The following is a 13,330-nucleotide window of genomic DNA, read 5'->3' as shown; positions in this document are numbered from 1 at the left end:
CTGCTGCTGAAGGAGGGTTGGTATCAGTAATGACTGCTGAAGGAGGGTTGGGTATCAGTAATGACTGCTGCTGAAGGAGGGTTGGTATCAGTAATGACTGCTGCTGAAGGAGGGTTGGTGGTATCAGTAATGACTGCTGCTGAAGGAGGGTTGGTATCAGTAATGACTGCTGCTGAAGGAGGGTTGGTGGTATCAGTAATGACTGCAGCTGAAGGAGGGGTGGTATCAGTAATGACTGCTGCTGAAAGAGGGTTGGTGGTATCAGTAATGACTGCTGCTGAAGGAGGGTTATCAGTAATGACTGCTGATGAAGGAGGGTTGGTATCAGTAATGACTGCTGCTGAGGAGGGTTGGTACCAGTAATGACTGCTGCTGAAGGAGGGTTGGTGGTATCAGTAATGACTGCTGCTGAAGGAGGGTGGTATCAGTAATGACTGCTGCTGAAGGAGGGTTGGTGGTATCAGTAATGACTGCTGCTGAAGGAGGGTTGGTGGTACCAGTAATGACTGCTGATGAAGGAGGGTTGGTATCAGTAATGACTGCTGCTGAAGGAGGGTTGGTACCAGTAATGACTGCTGATGAAGGAGGGTTGGTATCAGTAATGACTGCTGATGAAGGAGGGTTGGTACCAGTAATGACTGCTGATGAAGGAGGGTTGGTACCAGTAATGACTGCTGATGAAGTAGGGTTGGTATCAGTAATGACTGCTGCTGAAGGAGGGTTGGTATCAGTAATGACTGCTGCTGAAGGAGGGTTGGTATCAGTAATGACTGCTGCTGAAGGAGGGTTGGTATCAGTAATGACTGCTGCTGAAGGAGGGTTGGTATCAGTAATGACTGCTGCTGAAGGAGGGTTGGTGGTATCAGTAATGACTGCTGCTGAAGGAGGGTTGGTATCAGTAATGACTGCTGCTGAAGGAGGGTTGGTATCAGTAATGACTGCTGCTGAAGGAGGGTTGGTACCAGTAATGACTGCTGCTGAAGGAGGGTGGTATCAGTAATGACTGCTGCTGAAAGAGGGTTGGTGGTACCAGTAATGACTGCTGCTGAAGGAGGGTTGGTATCAGTAATGACTGCTGCTGAAGGAGGGTTGGTGGTATCAGTAATGACTGCTGCTGAAGGAGGGTTGGTATCAGTAATGACTGCTGCTGAAGGAGGGTTGGTATCAGTAATGACTGCTGCTGAAGGAGGGTTGGTGGTATCAGTAATGACTGCTGCTGAAGGAGGGTTGGTATCAGTAATGACTGCTGCTGAAGGAGGGTTGGTATCAGTAATGACTGCTGCTGAAGGAGGGTTGGTATCAGTAATGACTGCTGCTGAAGGAGGGTTGGTGGTATCAGTAATGACTGCTGCTGAAGGAGGGTTGGTATCAGTAATGACTGCTGCTGAAGGAGGGTTGGTGGTATCAGTAATGACTGCAGCTGAAGGAGGGTGGTATCAGTAATGACTGCTGCTGAAGGAGGGTTGGTGGTATCAGTAATGACTGCTGCTGAAGGAGGGGTGGTATCAGTAATGACTGCTGATGAAGGAGGGTTGGTATCAGTAATGACTGCTGCTGAAGGAGGGTTGGTACCAGTAATGACTGCTGCTGAAGGAGGGTTGGTGGTATCAGTAATGACTGCTGCTGAAGGAGGGTTGGTATCAGTAATGACTGCTGCTGAAGGAGGGTTGGTGGTATCAGTAATGACTGCTGCTGAAGGAGGGTTGGTACCAGTAATGACTGCTGCTGAAGGAGGGTTGGTATCAGTAATGACTGCTGCTGAAGGAGGGTTGGTACCAGTAATGACTGCTGATGAAGGAGGGTTGGTATCAGTAATGACTGCTGATGAAGGAGGGTTGGTACCAGTAATGACTGCTGCTGAAGGAGGGTTGGTACCAGTAATGACTGCTGATGAAGGAGGGTTGGTATCAGTAATGACTGCTGCTGAAGGAGGGTTGGTATCAGTAATGACTGCTGCTGAAGGAGGGTTGGTATCAGTAATGACTGCTGCTGAAGGAGGGTTGGTATCAGTAATGACTGCTGCTGAAGGAGGGTTGGTATCAGTAATGACTGCTGCTGAAGGAAGGTTGGTGGTATCAGTAATGACTACTGCTGAAGGAGGGTTGGTATCAGTAATGACTGCTGCTGAAGGAGGGTTGGTACCAGTAATGACTGCTGCTGAAGGAGGGTTGGTATCAGTAATGACTGCTGCTGAAGGAGGGTTGGTGGTATCAGTAATGACTGCTGCTGAAGGAGGGTTGGTATCAGTAATGACTGCTGCTGAAGGAGGGTTGGTGGTATCAGTAATGACTGCTGCTGAAGGAGGGTTGGTATCAGTAATGACTGCTGCTGAAGGAGGGTTGGTATCAGTAATGACTGCTGCTGAAGGAGGGTTGGTGGTACCAGTAATGACTGCTGCTGAAGGAGGGTTGGTATCAGTAATGACTGCTGCTGAAGGAGGGTTGGTACCAGTAATGACTGCTGCTGAAGGAGGGTTGGTATCAGTAATGACTGCTGATGAAGGAGGGTTGGTATCAGTAATGACTGCTGCTGAAGGAGGGTTGGTACCAGTAATGACTGCTGATGAAGGAGGGTTGGTATCAGTAATGACTGCTGCTGAAGGAGGGTTGGTATCAGTAATGACTGCTGCTGAAGGAGGGTTGGTATCAGTAATGACTGCTGCTGAAGGAGGGTTGGTATCAGTAATGACTGCTGCTGAAGGAGGGTTGGTATCAGTAATGACTGCTGCTGAAGGAGGGTTGGTATCAGTAATGACTGCTGCTGAAGGAGGGTTGGTACCAGTAATGACTGCTGCTGAAGGAGGGTTGGTATCAGTAATGACTGCTGCTGAAGGAGGGTTGGTGGTATCAGTAATGACTGCTGCTGAAGGAGGGTTGGTGGTATCAGTAATGCCTGCTGCTGAAGGAGGGTTGGTATCAGTAATGACTGCTGCTGAAGGAGGGTTGGTACCAGTAATGACTGCTGCTGAAGGAGGGTTGGTATCAGTAATGACTGCTGCTGAAGGAGGGTTGGTATCAGTAATGACTGCTGCTGAAGGAGGGTTGGTATCAGTAATGACTGCTGCTGAAGGAGGGTTGGTACCAGTAATGACTGCTGCTGAAGGAGGGTTGGTATCAGTAATGACTGCTGCTGAAGGAGGGTTGGTATCAGTAATGACTGCTGCTGAAGGAGGGTTGGTATCAGTAATGACTGCTGCTGAAGGAGGGTTGGTATCAGTAATGACTGCTGCTGAAGGAGGGTTGGTATCAGTAATGACTGCTGCTGAAGGAGGGTTGGTACCAGTAATGACTGCTGCTGAAGGAGGGTTGGTGGTATCAGTAATGACTGCTGCTGAAGGAGGGTTGGTGGTATCAGTAATGACTGCTGCTGAAGGAGGGTTGGTGGTATCAGTAATGACTGCTGCTGAAGGAGGGTTGGTATCAGTAATGACTGCTGCTGAAGGAGGGTTGGTATCAGTAATGACTGCTGCTGAAGGAGGGTTGGTATCAGTAATGACTGCTGCTGAAGGAGGGTTGGTATCAGTAATGACTGCTGCTGAAGGAGGGTTGGTACCAGTAATGACTGCTGCTGAAGGAGGGTTGGTGGTATCAGTAATGACTGCTGCTGAAGGAGGGTTGGTATCAGTAATGACTGCTGCTGAAGGAGGGTTGGTATCAGTAATGACTGCTGCTGAAGGAGGGTTGGTATCAGTAATGACTGCTGCTGAAGGAGGGTTGGTATCAGTAATGACTGCTGCTGAAGGAGGGTTGGTGGTATCAGTAATGACTGCTGCTGAAGGAGGGTTGGTGGTATCAGTAATGACTGCTGCTGAAGGAGGGTTGGTGGTATCAGTAATGACTGCTGCTGAAGGAGGGTTGGTGGTATCAGTAATGACTGCTGCTGAAGGAGGGTTGGTATCAGTAATGACTGCTGCTGAAGGAGGGTTGGTACCAGTAATGACTGCTGCTGAAGGAGGGTTGGTACCAGTAATGACTGCTGCTGAAGGAGGGTTGGTATCAGTAATGACTGCTGCTGAAGGAGGGTTGGTATCAGTAATGACTGCTGCTGAAGGAGGGTTGGTACCAGTAATGACTGCTGCTGAAGGAGGGTTGGTATCAGTAATGACTGCTGCTGAAGGAGGGTTGGTATCAGTAATGACTGCTGCTGAAGGAGGGTTGATGGTATCAGTAATGACTGCTGCTGAAGGAGGGTTGGTGGTATCAGTAATGACTGCTGCTGAAGGAGGGTTGGTATCAGTAATGACTGCTGCTGAAGGAGGGTTGGTGGTATCAGTAATGACTGCTGCTGAAGGAGGGTGCTGAAGGAGGGTGGTATCAGTAATGACTGCTGCTGAAGGAGGGTTGGTACCAGTAATGACTGCTGCTGAAGGAGGGTTGGTGGTATCAGTAATGACTGCTGCTGAAGGAGGGTTGGTGGTACCAGTAATGACTGCTGCTGAAGGAGGGTTGGTATCAGTAATGACTGCTGCTGAAGGAGGGTTGGTATCAGTAATGACTGCTGCTGAAGGAGGTTTGGTGGTATCAGTAATGACTGCTGCTGAAGGAGGGTTGGTGGTATCAGTAATGACTGCTGCTGAAGGAGGGTTGGTATCAGTAATGACTGCTGCTGAAGGAGGGTTGGTATCAGTAATGACTGCTGCTGAAGGAGGGTTGGTATCAGTAATGACTGCTGCTGAAGGAGGGTTGGTATCAGTAATGACTGCTGCTGAAGGAGGGTTGGTATCAGTAATGACTGCTGCTGAAGGAGGGTTGGTATCAGTAATGAACCACAGATGCGGCTGTATCCGATGCATGGACCCCAACGTGGGGGCTTTACTTTCAGCTTCCTTTCAACACACGACCCCCAGATGAGGGAGAAGGTCTTCTACTCATCATGAAGGATGAATCTCCGGTGTGAGGACCAGAGGGAGCCCGTTTAAAACACATACCATATGCAGTTGGGAAAGAGCTCATTTATCAGCTTGGAAAGACAGTTTTCTTGCTATCCTTTCCATGCCTCCTATCCTCTCCACTCACTCCCCGAGAGCACAATCGCCTCCTAACTGTGTGATTTGACAGGTTTCAAGAGGCAGAAATGTAATCTCAAGTGCTGCCTGGTGTCTGGTCCGGTGTGAATCTCGCTGTGGTAGGGAAGGGACAGGAAGGTGAATCATGTAAAGGTAATGAGGGAATGCACTAGAACTAGTAGGTTCTAATGAGATCCTGTAGTAAGGGAACCGGAGCAGGGAGAAATGGGAGACAGATAAGTACCGACTATGAGAAGACGATTGTTTGCAGTTTTCCCGCCATGGGAAAATGGATCCGAGCCAAATCTGGACAATTTGTTTGACGTGTCAGAAATAATGCGGAAGGTTGACAATCTACAACGGGCATATGGTGCAACCCTGGCCATTTGTTATTGCTAATGACCTGATCGTTCTCCTGGCAGAAATACAAAATTAAGAGCGCTTTTACGTCATTTCCCAAAACCTCTAAAATAATTCAAAAGAATATGATGAGGGGCCCAATGTAAGCATGTGAGATGGGGGGGGGAAAAAAAAGCTTTGCCTGACAAATGTCTTGGTAGGTGTCTAACGATTTGTCTATTTCGCCAAGCAACTGTCTCTTTATCCCAAACAGCAGGTGCTCTAATCATGTTCAGCGGTCCACTGCATTTATCCTCTGAATGAAAAGGTCCTATGCATCGCGCGCGTGTGTGTGTATCTTTTAGGTGATGGCGGCAGCAACTCAATTATAGGTTTAATCCAGGTCTCAGCAACTCAACACGTTGAAATAGCAGACGAAACCTCTTACTTGATATATTGATTCTTTAAAATTCATACAGGATCTATTAATTCAATCTAACATGCGTATTATTTAAGTGCTAAAACTGGTCTTAAATAGCAGCATTGACTGCAGTTTCTAAGGATCGGCAGTAAGATTAGCACACTGCAAAGAAACTTGCTTCACAAAATGTCAGGTGCAGCCGTGTTATTGCAGTGTGCAAAGTCTCTCTGTCAAAATACACCTTTGAATCTTAAAATCAAATAATGAATAACTGATGATGAGACAAGACATGCTACTCTATACATCACCAATACATGCTGCTCTACACATCACCAATACATGCTACTCTATACATCACCAATACATGCTGCTCTACACATCACCAATACATGCTGCTCTATACATCACCAATACATGCTGCTCTATACATCACCAATACATGCTGCTCTATACATCACCAATACATGCTGCTCTATACATCACCAATACATGCTGCTCTACTACATGCTACTCTATACATCACCAATACATGCTGCTCTACACATCACCAATACATGCTACTCTATACATCACCAATACATGCTGCTCTATACATCACCAATACATGCTGCTCTACACCACCAATACATGCTACATCATCACCAATACATGCTGCTCTACACATCACCAATACATGCTACTCTATACATCACCAATACATGCTGCTCTACACATCACCAATACATGCTACTCTATCATCACCAATACATGCTGCTCTGTACATCACCAATACATGCTGCTCTACACATCACCAATACATGCTGCTCTGTACATCACCAATACATGCTGCTCTATACATCACCAATACATGCTGCTCTGTACATCACCAATACATGCTGCTCTATACATCACCAATACATGCTGCTCTATACATCACCAATACATGCTGCTCTATACATCACCAATACATGCTACTCTATACATCACCAATACATGCTGCTCTATACATCACCAATACATGCTGCTCTATACATCACCAATACATGCTGCTCTACACATCACCAATACATGCTACTCTATACATCACCAATACATGCTGCTCTATACATCACCAATACATGCTACTCTATACATCACCAATACATGCTGCTCTACACATCACCAATACATGCTGCTCTATACATCACCAATACATGCTGCTCTATACATCACCAATACATGCTGCTCTATACATCACCAATACATGCTGCTCTATACATCACCAATACATGCTGCTCTGTACATCACCAATACATGCTGCTCTGTACATCACCAATACATGCTGCTCTATACATCACCAATACATGCTGCTCTATACATCACCAATACATGCTGCTCTATGCACCAATACATGCTCTATACATCACCAATACATGCTGCTCTATACATCACCAATACATGCTGCTCTACACATCACCAATACATGCTGCTCTATACATCACCAATACATGCTACATACATCACCAATACATGCTACTCTATACATCACCAATACATGCTGCTCTATACATCACCAATACATGCTGCTCTGTACATCACCAATACATGCTGCTCTGTACATCACCAATACATGCTACTCTATACATCACCAATACATGCTGCTCTATACATCACCAATACATGCTGCTCTACATCACCAATACATGCTGCTCTATACATCACCAATACATGCTGCTCTATACACCACCAATACATGCTGCTCTATACATCACCAATACATGCTACTCTATACATCACCAATACATGCTGCTCTATACATCACCAATACATGCTGCTCTATACACCACCAATACATGCTGCTCTGTACATCACCAATACATGCTGCTCTATACATCACCAATACATGCTACTCTATACATCACCAATACATGCTGCTCTACACATCACCAATACATGCTACTCTATACATCACCAATACATGCTGCTCTATACATCACCAATACATGCTGCTCTATACATCACCAATACATGCTGCTCTATACATCACCAATACATGCTACTCTATACATCACCAATACATGCTGCTCTATACATCACCAATACATGCTGCTCTATACATCACCAATACATGCTGCTCTATACATCACCAATACATGCTACTCTATACATCACCAATACATGCTGCTCTGTACATCACCAATACATGCTGCTCTGTACATCACCAATACATGCTGCTCTGTAACCAATACATGCTGCTCTGTACTTCACCAATACATGCTGCTCTATACATCACCAATACATGCTGCTCTATACATCACCAATACATGCTGCTCTATACATCACCAATACATGCTGCTCTATACATCACCAATACATGCTGCTCTGTACATCACCAATACATGCTGCTCTGTACATCACCAATACATGCTGCTCTATACATCACCAATACATGCTGCTCTATACATCACCAATACATGCTGCTCTATACATCACCAATACATGCTGCTCTGTACATCACCAATACATGCTACTCTATACATCACCAATACATGCTGCTCTGTACATCACCAATACAAATGATGTGGCTGTGAGAGCAGAGGGAATAGTGCTGACTTTAACTTGGCCTGTGTCCCAAATGGCACCCTCTTGCCTTTATAGTGTGCTACCCAATAGGCCCTGTTCAAATGTAGTGCACTGTAAAGGGAGTAGGGTTTCATTTTTGAATGAGTAACTTAGTCTGACCTTGAGTTGGGGTTTAGAGGAGGCAGGCCTTGATGGAGTGTGGAGCCACCTCATAATTTACTGCCCTTATCCCAATTAAAGAACTGTAAAAACATTCAAATTAATGCAGTCTTAACTTCTGGAGCAGGCCCTACTTTTCTTAATTAGTGCATAATTATTCCGATTTTGATATCCGCTGAAAACGATCACATGGAAATTATTTCAGGCTCTGTAACAATAGCTCTTGTATGATATATAAATATATATATATATATATACTCTTCTGCTAAAATCTCTATTAACATGTGGAAGTAATTAACTGGTAATTACATTGGAAGTACAACGACCATTTGGAAGTTTGATAGCCTCTGGTCTGTCACTCAGGCCAGAAAGTTCAGCCGTCTGTGAAAAATGATGGTCACTCCATGAAGGAGCTTGGATAGTAAACTAACAAGACATTGTAGCTCAGACAGGACACTACCACGACATTGTAGCTCAGACAGGACACTAACAAGACATTGTAGCTCAGACAGGACACTAACAAGGCATTGTAGCTCAGACAGGACACTAACAAGACATTGTAGCTCAGACAGGACACTACCAAGACAGTGTAGCTCAGACAGGACACAGACAGGACACTAACAAGACATTGTAGCTCAGACAGGACACTAACAAGGCATTGTAGCTCAGACAGGACACTAACAAGGCATTGTAGCTCAGACAGGACACTAACAAGGCATTGTAGCTCAGACAGGACACTAACAAGGCATTGTAGCTCAGACAGGACACTAACAAGACATTGTAGCTCAGACAGGACACTACCACGACATTGTAGCTCAGACAGGACACTAACAAGACATTGTAGCTCAGACAGGACACTAACAAGACATTGTATCTCAGACAGGACACTAACAAGACATTGTATCTCAGACAGGACACAACACAGCATTGTAGCTCAGACAGGACACTAACAGGGCATTGTCGCTCAGACAGGACACTAACAAGGCATTGTCGCTCAGACAGGACACTACCACGCCATTGTATATCAGACAGGACACTAACAAGACATTGTAGCTCAGACAGGACACTACCACAACATTGTATCTCAGACAGGACACTAACAAGACATTGTAGCTCAGACAGGACACAGACAGGACACTAACACGACATTGTAGCTCAGACAGGACACTACCACAACATTGTATCTCAGACAGGACACTAACAAGACATTGTAGCTCAGACAGGACACAGACAGGACACTAACACGACATTGTAGCTCAGACAGGACACTACCACAACATTGTATCTCAGACAGGACACTACCACAACATTGTAGCTTAGACAGGACGCTACCACAACATTGTATCTTAGACAGGACACTACCACGGCATTGTAGCTCAGACAGGACACTAACAAGACATTGTAGCTCAGACAGGACACTAACAAGACATTGTAGCTCAGACAGGACACTAACAAGACATTGTAGCTCAGACAGGACACTACCACGACATTGTAGCTCAGACAGGACACTACCACGACAGTGTAGCTCAGACAGGACACTAACAAGACATTGTAGCTCAGACAGGACACAGACAGGACACTAACAAGACATTGTAGCTCAGACAGGACACTAACAAGGCATTGTAGCTCAGACAGGACACTAACACGACATTGTATCTCAGACAGGACACTAACAAGGCATTGTAGCTCAGACAGGACACTAACAAGACATTGTATCTCAGACAGGGCACTAACAAGACATTGTAGTTCAGACAGGACACAGACAGGACACTAACACAACATTGTGTGAACTAGAGTCATGTGTGGGGTATCGTAGAGGAGTCGTGGTGGGGTCGTAGAGGGGGTCGTGGAGGGGTCGTAAGTGGGTTCGTGGAGGGGAGATGCAAGAAAGTTTTTTGTTTTGTCTGAGTTCAGTCAGCACCATTCTCAATTTATCAGTGTGTGTGTGTGTGTGTGTGTGTGTGTGTGTGTGTGTGTGTGTGTGTGTGTGTGTGTGTGTGTGTGTGTGTGTGTGTGTGTCTTTGTGATGTGTAAATGATTTTATAACTGCCGGGTCTGACCCTAAGACAACCTTTGAACCCTGGTGGTGTACAGCGTTCATGGAAATATGAACAAAGGCAATGTTTCGCTTGTTCTAATGTTGGGATCACTCTAGGAAAAGTCGTTAAATTTCAAGTTGAAAAATATAATTTAGGGGCGGTTTCTCTGCTGTTAAACATAGTGGCAGGTCATTTTTGACCCAGACAACACAAGGTTTAACCCAAGGACAAAAAATGAATCTAACCACTAGCCTACCCTGCCACCCCTACACTCTAACCACTAGGCTACCCTGCCACCCCTACACTCTAACCACTAGGCTACCCTGCCGCCCCTACACTCTAACCACTAGGCTACGCTGCCACCCCTACACTCTAACCACTAGGCTACCCTGCCACCTCTACACTCTAACCACTAGGCTACCCTGCCACCTCTACACTCTAACCACTAGGCTACCCTGCCACCTCTACACTCTAACCACTAGGCTACCCTGCCACCCCTACACTCTAACCACTAGCCTACCCTGCCGCCCCTACACTCTAACCACTAGGCTACCCTGCCGCCCCTACACTCTAACCACTAGGCTCCCTGCCGCCCCTACACTCTAACCACTAGGCTACCCTGCCTCCCCTACACTCTAACCACTAGCCTACCCTGCCACCCCTACACTCTAACCACTAGCCTACCCTGCCGCCCCTACACTCTAACCACTAGGCTACCCTGCCACCCCTACACTCTAACCACTAGGCTACCCTGCCGCCCCTACACTCTAACCACTAGCCTACCCTGCCGCCCCTACACTCTAACCACTAGGCTACCCTGCCCCTACACTCTAACCACTAGCCTACCCTGCCACCCCTGCACTCTAACCACTAGCCTACCCTGCCGCCCCTACACTCTAACCACTAGGCTACCCTGCCACCCCTACACTCTAACCACTAGCCTAACATGCCGCCCCTACACTCTAACCACTAGGCTACCCTGCCGCCCCTACACTCTAACCACTAGCCTACCCTGCCGCCCCTACACTCTAACCACTAGCCTACCCTGCCGCCCCTACACTCTAACCACTAGCCTACCCTGCCGCCCCTACACTCTAACCACTAGCCTACCCTGCCGCCCCTACACTCTAACCACTAGCCTACCCTGCCGCCCCTACACTCTAACCACTAGGCTACCCTGCCGCCCCTACACTCTAACCACTAGCCTACCCTGCCACCCCTACACTCTAACCACTAGCCTACCCTGCCACCCCTACACTCTAACCACTAGCCTACCCTGCCACCCCTACACTCTAACCACTAGCCTACCCTGCCACTAGCCCCCTACACTCTAACCACTAGCCTACCCTGCCTCCCTACACTCTAACCACTAGCCTACCCTGCCAACCCTACACTCTAACCACTAGGCTACCTGCCACCCCTACACTCTAACCACTAGCCTACCCTGCTGCCCCTACACTCTAACCACTAGCCTACCCTGCCGCCCCTACACTCTAACCACTAGGCTACCCTGCCGCCCCTACACTCTAACCACTAGGCTACCTGTCTCAAACCACTAGCCTACCCTGCCACCTCTACACTCTAACCACTAGCCTACCCTGCCAACCCTACACTCTAACCACTAGGCTACCCTGCCACCCTACACTCTAACCACTAGCCTACCCTGCCGCCTCTACACTCTAACCACTAGCCTACCCTGCCCCCCTACACTCTAACCACTAGCCTACCCTGCCACCTCTACACTCTAACCACTAGCCTACCCTGCCACCTCTACACTCTAACCACTAGGCTACCCTGTCTCTACACTCTAACCACTAGGCTACCCTGCCACCTCTACACTCTAACCACTAGGCTACCCTGCCTCCCCTACACTCTAACCACTAGGCTACCCTGCCGCCTCTACACTCTAACCACTAGCCTACCCTGCCACCTCTACACTCTAACCACTAGGCTACCCTGCCGCCTCTACACTCTAACCACTAGGCTACCCTGCCACCTCTACACTCTAACCACTAGGCTACCTGTCTCTAACCACTAGGCTACCCTGCCGCCTCTACACTCTAACCACTAGCCTACCCTGCCACCCCTACACTCTAACCACTAGGCTACCCTGCCGCCCCTACACTCTAACCACTAGGCTACCCTGCCACCCCTACACTCTAACCACTAGGCTACCCTGCCACCCCTACACTCTAACCACTAGCCTACCCTGCCACCCCTACACTCTAACCACTAGCCTACCCTGCCTCCTCTACACTCTAACCACTAGCCTACCCTGCCTCCTCTACACTCTAACCACTAGCCTACCCTGCCGCCCCTACACTCTAACCACTAGGCTACCCTGCCACCACTACACTCTAACCACTAGCCTACCCTGCCACCTCTACACTCTAACCACTAGGCTACCCTGCCGCCTCTACACTCTAACCACTAGGCTACCCTGCCACCTCTACACTCTAACCACTAGGCTACCTGTCTCACTCTAACCACTAGCCTACCCTGCCGCCCCTACACTCTAACCACTAGCCTACCCTGCCACCCCTACACTCTAACCACTAGCCTACCCTGCCACCCCTACACTCTAACCACTAGCCTACCCTGCCACCCCTACACTCTAACCACTAGCCTACCCTGCCACCTCTACACTCTAACCACTAGCCTACCCTGCTGCCCCTACACTCTAACCACTAGGCTACCCTGCCACCCCTACACTCTAACCACTAGCCTACCCTGCCGCCTCTACACTCTAACCACTAGCCTACCCTGCCGCCTCTACACTCTAACCACTAGCCTACCCTGCCGCCTCTACACTCTAATCACTAGCCT

Source organism: Oncorhynchus keta, unplaced genomic scaffold, assembly GCF_023373465.1.
Source record: "Oncorhynchus keta strain PuntledgeMale-10-30-2019 unplaced genomic scaffold, Oket_V2 Un_contig_15825_pilon_pilon, whole genome shotgun sequence".
NCBI lineage: Eukaryota > Metazoa > Chordata > Actinopteri > Salmoniformes > Salmonidae > Oncorhynchus > Oncorhynchus keta.
The sequence above is the reverse complement of the archived record's forward strand: the minus strand, read 5'-3'. Positions refer to the sequence as shown.